This window comes from Echinops telfairi, unplaced genomic scaffold (genome assembly GCF_000313985.2).
Source record: "Echinops telfairi isolate 266 unplaced genomic scaffold, ASM31398v2 ScPeMD7_7475;HRSCAF=8513, whole genome shotgun sequence".
Taxonomy (NCBI): Eukaryota; Metazoa; Chordata; class Mammalia; order Afrosoricida; family Tenrecidae; genus Echinops; species Echinops telfairi.
Window position 1 is genome coordinate 5,288,215 of NW_022111379.1, and position 9,971 is coordinate 5,298,185.

Sequence of the window (9,971 nt, forward strand, 5' to 3'; positions counted from 1 at the left end):
GCGGGCGGGCGCGGGCTTTGTGCGCCTAGGGCTCGGCGGGCTGCGGGCGGCCGCCTTCCCCGGGCTGCGTGGAGCGCGTCAGAGCCGGGGGCTCCTCGGACATCGTCGTCTCCGCAGCGGGTCCGGCGCGGGGTCCCGAGGCCAGGGGCCCCTCCTGGGGCGGGCGAAGAACCCTGGCCCCCGCGGATCACTCAGCCCGTGGCTCCGAGAGCGGGCAGCGCCGGCATCCGGGGCGCGCGAGTCCGATTCCAGGCGCGGCCGGGCCCGAGCTCGCGGCCGGGAGGAAGGGGGAAGAGACGGGCACGGAGGTGGCGGCTGGAGGCCGGGAGAGCGCCAGAGGGTGAAGGCGGGTGCTGGGTGCGGGCGCTTCGACGCCCCCCTTCGGAGAGGAGAGCCTGCTGCTCCGTATGCTATTGCCGCCGCCGCCGCCGCCGCCGGCAGCTCTGTCCAGGGCGGCGAGAAAACTCCGGGCTCAGGAGGCGCAGATCAGCGTTCGGGCATCCTAACTCCAGCGGACACGGGGAGCCTCCGCAAAGGGGTTCCCGTTGCTTCCAGCCCCAACGCCGGGTCCCCAGCGAGGAGCGCTGGGCTCTGCCGCCGCCTGGGTGCGCGCAGTCGGGGAGAGCGCTGGACGCGAGACGCAGACGGAGACCGAGGAGTCCTCCTTTCCCTTCGGCTTCCTTCTCTCTCCTCGGTCCGGATATCCTCTCGGCGCCCGGACAAACCCCCGAAACACACTCCGACACACGCACACAGACACGCAGCCTCCCTCCCCCGAAAAAAAAAAAAAAGTGCCCGGAGCTTGCAGATACCACACACAGACAAGCAAGGGGCACCAGCACGAGGTCTGAACTGCCGCGAGAGCAGTTCCAAATAGGGACTGAAAAGTAACAAAATAATGTGGCAGCTTCGCCTGGCGCTGGCCAATGGGAGCGCGGGGCCCCCACGTGGGGCCGCCGGGCTCGGCCCGCGACTGGGCAACGCTGGGCGCGACGTCACAATGCCCTCTTGTGTCTAAAACTATGCATGAAAAGTAGCAATCAGGCCCTATCCGCTGGTGACTTTCGCCTGGGAGTGAAAAACAGCGCGCCTCAGATCAGGAATTAACCGAAAGACATATAATAAATAGATATATATTGTAGTCTTGGGCTGCGAGAGGTGGGTGTTTCCCCCCCCCTCTTTTTCCCCCCACGATCTACTGGCAATGATTTGGCGGGAGGGAGAAAGGGAAGACCGAGAAATAACAACAAAAGAGAAAAAGAGAAGCTGAACAATCCTAAAATCCTGTGCCTGCCAGTAACGTACCAGTTCAGTCTGCTGCGGCGACCAACGATTCCTCCCTTTAATCTCATTAGGTCTGCGAAGCGGCCCAATTAGATACTATAAAACAAGCCGAATCACTTTGTCACTTTAATGTTTTCACTTCACAAGATTTAGGACCCATAAAATTGCCTCTCCCAAAGTTACCTAACCAAACCCCCCCTCAAAAATTTGCTCGGAATCGGGGGTACCCCTTCTTTATCCCTTCCCACGTCCCGCCCCCACCCCCTACTCGTCTCCCCAGGCAGCGTTCTAGCTCTGTTCCTTCGCCTTCTTTTCAGAAAGCCAAATAAACAGCGTCTTTGATGTGCAGCGGCTGCCTGCCAGCAGTCTGAGAACTCTTGCTTGGCGGGTAATGCGGATGGAAAGGCCGGGTTGCCCTCCGACAACCTGCTCAGCTCGGGGCTGTCCCCACTCTGGGCTCTATCGGCGACGGGGGCAGCTACACCCCTTCCTTCCCTGCACCCACCGCTCCGACACCGGAGTCCGGACCGGGTTACCGGGCCAGCTCGAGTCAGTGGCCCTGGGTAGTGAGAAACCTTTGGGGGAAGCAAGCGCGCGTCTGTGGGGGTCGCCGTCGCCAGCCTCAACCCTCGGGGAGGCTCCGACGCCCATTAGCTCCAGGCCCCCTGGGAGACCTGCTGGATCGGACCGAACACTGCACTCCTGGGACCAGCGTGCCTGAAAACCCACAGGCGTTTATCGCTTGCTCTCCGGGTTAAGTCAGGTCGCACGACCCCAGGGAAGTGGCCTTCTGAGGGGCCCTAAGGCTGAAGCTGAAGCGCTCCACACGCTCGTGGGCGCTCTGGGTGGGCAGAGCCAGGTGGGCCCCCGACACCCCCTTCCAGGATCTCTAAGAAATCAGCCAGAACCCTGAGGCAGGTGGCAGGTGTTGGCAGGTTGGGTCAGAGGACCCAGGCGGGCCTGGGAGGCGGTCCCTGGGTGGGCGTCAGAAGGGGGTGCGCTCCACCCCACTTATTCATTTGGCCCCCTCCCTAGGAAACTTACAGCTTTGGGCCAATCTGCCTGGAAAGGCCTCTTTCTAATGTTAAAAAACGTAAAGTTGTGACCTTGAGGACTAAGGTGCACCCGATCCAAACCACGGTGTTTTCAGCTGCCTCACGTGCATTCGAAAGATGGACAGTGGACAAGGAAGAGCCTTACAGCATCGACGGACTTTGGATTATGGGGTTGGCGAAGAATATCGAATATACAGTCCATGGGCTGCCAGAATCAGGGACAAATCTGTCTTGGGAGAAGCGCAGCCAGAAGGCTGTTTAGACTAGGGCATGGCCCAGAATGGGGAGACTCCCTACACACGTTGGACACCTTATCGGGAGGGACCAGTTCCTGGGGGAGGACAGCATGCTTGCTAGCGGGTCAGCCAAAAAGAGGCAGACCCTCCACGAGATGGATTGGCACAGCGGCTGCCACAATGGGCTCACACGCAACAACCCGGAGGGTTGGCAGTGTTTGCTGTGGTTGTTTCTTCTTTCTGTTGTACACAGGGTCTCTGTGAGCGGTAACCCCACTCTAAGGCACCTAACGACAGCAACCAGGAGCCAGAGGCTCGCCTGGGCATCTTAATGAAGCGCTGCTGGCTCGGAGGCCGGTGCGCAGGGAGTTACACGTGAGCGCCCGGCTCAGAGTTGAACCTTCTCGCTCCCGCTCCGGCATCCAGCCTCGAATCACCCTCTCCTACTCACTTATTTATTCTCCTAAATAAAAACATAAATTGTGCGCAGCGCGCACCGTAAAGGCGGGTGGGGAGAAGCCCCGATCGACAGACGCGAGCATCTGGCCACAGCATTCATTAGACACAAAATGGCTCCTCTTCGGAGCTTCCTTCCCTCGCACCCCCCCCTTCTCTGCCCTCCCCCTTACGTCACGGGTGGGCGCACCCGCTTCCTACCCGCCCCGCCCCTTTCTCGTTCCCGGCCCCACGTGGGGGCCGCCAGCTCCTCCCCGGAGCAAGCCCGAAAGACCAATCACACGCCTCCGAGGTAGCTTTCCGCCGTTGATTGGTGAAGCCGCCGAGAGCTGTCAGTCCGCGACTAGAGCTGTCAGTCAAAACCACGCGGGGTGGGGGAGCGCTGACAAATGCCGAGGCTTCTGAGCCTCCCGCTTGCAAATAGTGCTTGGAATGGCTGCTTAATTAGCTTTGAATGGCTTTTCCTTCCAGCTCAAACAATCTGTCACTACCATGTGGTATAAAGGAGCCATGCATAAAAAAGTAAGCAGAGGCTAAATATCAATTTGATTTTGTGTATCAAAGGAATATTTTATTTTTCTCCCTAGTAATGAAACGTATCAATTTAAATAATAAAAGGTAAAAACACACACACACACACACAGAGAAAGGAAGAAGGGAAGGAAAAAAAGAAAATCCAAACTCCACGGTTCTCCGACTCTTGTGGACGCCTGGAACAGCTCACGTTCACGCGGAAGTCGGAGAATACCCCCCTGCCCCCCCCATTTAAACTCGCATTTAGCGTTCGTCGATGTAGTCGTCGTCTAGGAGGGGGGGAGGGGAGGTCTACAAAAGCAGGGTGGAAGGGGGTGAACTTTAAAGGGAGCGCTTTGAAGCCGCTAATCAAAGTAGAAGGGGTTTAAGACCCCGTAAACTGGGGGTTCCACAGCAGGTCTCGATTTGGGAGCCAAGAGGAGAGGGGGTAGAGAGCAAGTAATGCGTCTCGCCTGGATTTATTAAACACAATACCTTCAAGACGCCCTGGACCAGGCGCCTCGTCGGTCCTCCCTTTCTCGGTCAGGCCGGGTTCAGACAGCGTTAGCCTGCAGGCGGCCGAGACGCCCTCCGGGCCCGGGGCCGGGTCACCGCCTACCGTGGGCCAGAAAAGCTGGGCAGCTGGGTCTCTCCTGGCCCAACACACACACCCAGTGCGCTTCTGTGCACAGGCACACACACACCCACACCACACCACACCCCCGAGGCTTGGGCCCTGGGCCGAGCAGATCCACGGCTAGGTGGCCAGGGAACCCCCAGCGCCAACCCCGAGCCAGGCACCCAGGAGGAGCCAGGGGGCTGCTTGGCAAGTGAAGGAGGGCGTGTGACGGACGTGTTTTGCAAAGCGCCACCTCCCCCTCCTCGGTAGGACCAGGCTACAGCACCCGCATCCAGGAAAGGTAATGAACCACCCTTGCACGCTTTCAAGGTTAAAGGATCGGCACTGCTACTGGGCGGGGAGCCCTCCACTCCCAGAGGAAGCGGCAGCCTGGTGGCCCCGTTCTATAGAGTAAAAGAGGGAAAGCAAGCTCCGACCTTGCCCTCAAATTGGAAGCATGGATTAGGATTCGAACTCAAAGTAGCTGGCTCCGTAGCCAACCTCGGCGACACCTTTGCCTCCGTGAGCTGTTTCCGTGGGAGCAATTGCCGAAGGGTCGGTCCTATTCAGGAGTTAGCTAGCTGTGGGGTCACGATGTTGCCACCTTCGCTCTCAGCGAACCAGAGCTGCCTTAGCCCTGAGCTGAGAGAGAGACACTCCTCAGGAGGTAAGCAGCAGGCCAGCACCCCTTGAAGCAGGCCACCCCCCTCACTCTGCTCCTCCAGTCCACAGGCAATTCCACAAATTAGGAAAATCGAGAAGAAATATAAGTATACCGTACGCCCAAGAAAGAGAAAAAATATTTTTAAAACACCACCAATAAACAATATATACATACATATGCATGTACACATATACACATACATATAATCACCGAGTCCGAAGTGCTGGACAATTATTTTTAAAGAAGGGGGGGCGGGGGGAGTGGAGAGAAAGAGTTCAAAGTCTCTGTCTCCAGTTCTAATTGGAAACGTTTCAACTGTTTATGTTACAAGAAGTGTCAGGGTCATTTGCTACCGGAGAGCTGACTTTTCATTGGCTGTTTAATTGAGTACCTCTGAGTCCACCCCACGTGGGAGAGGAATTCCTGGCACATTAAAAAGAAAAAAAACAGTCACCCGGTGAAACAGAAAGCTCGGCGTGGATCTGCAGAGTGGAGGCGGTGGACCCCCCTCATCAGGAGCGCTGAGTGGTTAGTTCGTGGGCACCCATTATGGACACAGTAAAACCAGTCCTGCACGTCTTGAAGAATAATTGCCAGGTGCTGTAGACAGGGTAGGAACCTGGTGCCACAGTGGTTACTTTGACTGCTAACCAAGAGGTTAGCACCAAGTAACCACCGTGGGAGAAAGACAAGGCTTTCTGTTGAAAAGGCTGACTTTATAATTGTATCAGTTACTTCACATTTATTGACTGGGCATTTATGGCCCTACAGAGGTCCGGTTTCAGAAATCCACAGGGGTAGGTCTACCCTGCTTTGTCGGGTTGCTAGGTAGATGAGTTTGTTTGCATTGTTTTGTTTGTGTAGGGTGTTCATATATTTTCCCCAGAAGGAAGGGTCTGGGCTCAAGCTGGTTACCCTAATTCAGGAACTGATCGCTGAGCCTTGGGCTGGGTTTGAACCCCTCTCGTCATCCTGTCCACTAGAGCCCCGTCTGGCTCTAATTTTTCCAGGCCTCTCCTTAAAACTGTGTAAAGAACAGAACACCCCTTTGGGTGCTCTGTGTGGCCCCTCAGATTATTGGGCTTTGTCTCCATTGCTAAGGCAATTTTGTCCCCTACCCCCTACCCATCAGTCACTTGGGCCTTCTTCCACCAGCTCTTCACCGTAGGGCAAGAGGAAGGGACATTTGTGTTTATTTCACAAACTCTTACACAAAGTGCTTGGCAAAATGTGAGTACATTTCATCCTACCTCAGCGAATGAGGTGGGTGCTGTTAGACTCGGCCCTGTTTTCTAGGCGGGGCCCCTGACATGGGAAGACTTGGATCCAGGTGCTTGCTCTTCAAACCCAGCACGCCTTGCTGCCCCTATGAGCTTGGTTCCTTGGCAAATGCAGGTCACAGCTACTTTGGGTGTATCAGGAGGTCTCAGAGGGAAAAGATGTAAGGCTCACTTTGAAGCCATCTCGTGACAGGGAAGGGGACAGAGCAGGGGTGCTTTAGTCTATAAGAAACAATTTCACAAAATGTTTCAGCATACCCTAAAATTCTTTTCCTAGGTCCGGCTGCCACCTGTCCCTCTCTCAAGCCGGCATCGCCTTCCTATAGAATCCAAGCCTCTTTTCACATCTGCTGACCCTGACCGAGATGGAGGACCCAGACTGCAAGGCAAGCACGTGTGCTTTCTTACTAACCGGTAATGAACTGTTTCCCCTGGTGTTCACCATCTTCAGCACGCAGGGGACTCCTCTTCCACGTCTCTGGCTGTGACCTTGGAAGGCTTCTTTAATCTCACTATGCCTCCATTTCCTCATCTGTAAAGTGGAGATAGCCATCCTGTCCACCTCAGAGGGCCGGCAGGATCGATGGAGATAATGCATGCGATGTTCCTAGTACAGGCCTGGCATATTAAGTGATCAATAACAGTTAGCTATGGTGGCCATGATGACGACGTAGAACCAACTGCTCGCACACTTCCTGGGCACCTGCAGCGGGGAGGAAGGCCGAGTGCCTTCTTCCTAAAGGGCACGGAGCCAAGTGGTAGCCAAGTGGTAACCTTACCCTGCATCTAGCTAGGTAGCCAAACTTGAACCAGGCTCAGGTTGAAAAGCCCCGTTCTTTTCCTCTGAGCTGTGCCAAAGGTCCTCCTGCGATCCTCAGGCCCTCCTTTGCCTCTCAGGGATTCCCACTCTGTCATTTCTGCTTCCTCTGCTTAGAGTCTGGCCTCATTTTACCACCTGACAAGGATGTTTTTGCTCCCAGGAAAGGACGGCCCAGCAAGAGCTTACTCCCCTAAGACCCTGGTCCTCTTCCCTCCTTCCAGTTCAGGCCACTGCTCTCTGCAGAGTCCCACCAGCTCAGTTATCCTGGGTGACACCGGAGACCCTCAGGGGCTTGACTTTCACATCTGTAAAACGGGCTACCGGCACTTGATTGTGTACCTAGCAGAGTTTAGTGCCTGAGCCTTGTGTTGTTAGCTGTCTAGTCAACTCTGATTCCCAATGCTCCCACGGTCCCGTGTCTCAATAACTGAAGGAAACACTGCCCGGGTCCTGCACCGTCCTCGCGATCAGTGGTTTGTCTGAAGTCATTGTTGGAGCCGCAGGGCCATTCAGTTCACCTGACCACAGGTCTCCAGCCTTGCTGGCACCAGGGTCTCAGACAATATTCCGTGATGGACAGGTTTCTCGTTGGCCGATTTTTGGAAGTAGGTCTCCAGGCCTTCTTCCGGGTCTGTCTTAGTCCAGAAGCTCTGATGAAACATGCCTACCATGTGTCACCCTGCTGCCCCTTGAAATCCTGGTGGCATGATTTCCCACATCACCGTCCCACTGCACCCACCACGGTTCGATACACTGATAGGCCGGTGGTGGAAGTCCTCTTGGAAGTTACCGAACGCTTTCCGTGTGCCTTCAGGGCACACGCAAAGCCAGACACCCAAATCCAGGCTGTGCATAGACTGAACATCAAACTAGATTCTGTGCGGGAAGACTCTCAGGTAGGGAAACTGCCTGCGGCTGAGAGTTGAGGTCCGGAGCGCTCCAGGAGAAAGGCCTGAAGGAAAGGTGATGGCAGGGAGCACTGGGGAGACCAACTGGCAGAAGGGTTGATTGCCTCTTTCCAGAAAGGTATGGGAGTGCCTGGCATCCATCAGGGGAGAGAGGGGGCCGGAGGGGGGGCGGCGGGCAGGGTGAAGGGGCATGGAGTGTTTGTTCACCTGCCTTTAGCAGACGTGTAAAACTAGAAGCAGGCTCTCGACACCCCCTCCACGCCTGGCTGAGATGCATCCAAGTTCCCAAGGTGCTCTCTGCTGACCTCCATCGACGAATGGCCCAGGTTTGCTGTGCCCTTGCCTCATGCAGGAACTGGGTAAATATTTATTGAAGTGATTGGGTGTCCTAATTAAGAGAGGTAGGCTGTTTCTTTCTCTCCTTTTTAAGGATTCACCTCGGAGGCTTAGGAGATTAAGAAATATTTTGCTGGTATTAATACATCCAAATGCACTAGGGTGGCGGCCCAGCAGACTGCAGGAATTATGCAGGCCAGTGGAGGGGAGCATTTCGTGTGTCAATCTGGCAGATGAAGGCAGGCCCTGGCCAAGCACACCTGGGCTTTGATGTGATTCTCCTGGAGGGATGGGGGCGGGGTGAGGGCCGACAGAAGGGGCACTTGCTTGCCTGGCAGCTTTGGTTTTCACCTCCCAGCCTGCACTCTGCTTCCTCTCCTTGCAGTAAATGAACGAATAAATGTGCAGTCCTCATGTACAAGTGATACTAGCGAAGTGTTTGATTGCTTATCAAGGGTGCTCACATATCCCAGCGGTTCTTCACGGGGGCTGATTTTGCTCCCAAGGGGACACTGCCTACTCTCCAGAGGCATTTCTGGTTGTCTCGGCCTGGTGGCAGGTTGCTGTGGACATCCAGTGGGCAGAGGGGCCCAGGGATGCCGTGGGACAGCCTGCACATTGCAGGACAGAGCAAGGAATGGTCTGGCGCCCAAGGTCAGTCATGCTGGGGTTGGGACACCCTGGAGGGCAAGGATCTTCGCTCCCCTGAATGTTTCACCCCGAAGTAGGTTTCTATGCTCCTAATTTACAGACGAGGGGGCTGAGAGGTGAGACAGGAACATGGGCAGGAAGGGGAGGAGCTGGGGGTTCCACCCAGACTCCTCTGTCTTCAAAAGCCTCTCCCTTTTCTCCAGCCTCAACTCCCTTTCAGACACAGATGGGGAGGCAGGACAGGTACACCTGGAGACGGACAGCTGCCATCAGTCCACCCCACTTGGTGAGGACCTTTCAGGTACAAGAACACACAACTGTTCTTGGTCCTACGTCTCTTCCTCACAATCACCAGCATGTGTGCATCCCTCGTGTGGCTGGTGTACCAATCCATCTCTCTGAGAGCCTCCCTTAGCCACTCTGCACCTCTGATCACCCACCGCACATCTTCCTCTGGCGTTTGAGCCCCCCAGAGGGAGTCAGGCAGAAGACTGTTGAGATCTGTGTGGTTTCACTGGCTAACTTTTGAAAGTAGATGGCAGGGGCATTTTTCCTAGTCTGAATGCTCAGCCGGCCCCCCACCCCCCCTCCCCCCCTACCCCTGTCCACCATGGGTGAGCCTTCTAGTACTTGAAATACCGATGGCGCTGCTTCCGCCAACACCACCGTGAAGCAAACTGACACTGGGCGATGGGCCTGCACTTTGAGTAGAGTTTAAGTCCTACCAAAACCCACTACCCATTGAGTTGAATCTGATTCAAAGTGTCCCTATATGAGATGCTTTATAGAGACTATAGAGTCTCAGTTAGTGGTTGGTGGGTTTGCACTGCCATCCTTTCAGTTGACAACCAAATACCTAACCCACCGGGTCACCAGGACTCCTTCAAGGTACCCATTATGCAATCATGCAAATAAAGTCTGTCTACAGAGAGCTGGCTCTAGGCAGGCCCTGGGTCTCAGACAGCACTTACAAGCAGGGACAACGGGCTTGGGCCCTCTTCCTTGGGGAATTGAGTGGATATCAGAGTAGAAGGCTAAAGAAAACTAGGTTGTGTGGTGTTTGAGGGGGGAAGGTGGGTGGCTTAGTCATGGGGGAGGCCAGAGAAGGATGAACCCAGCAGTGAGGTGGGGGCACTGAGAAGAGGGGGG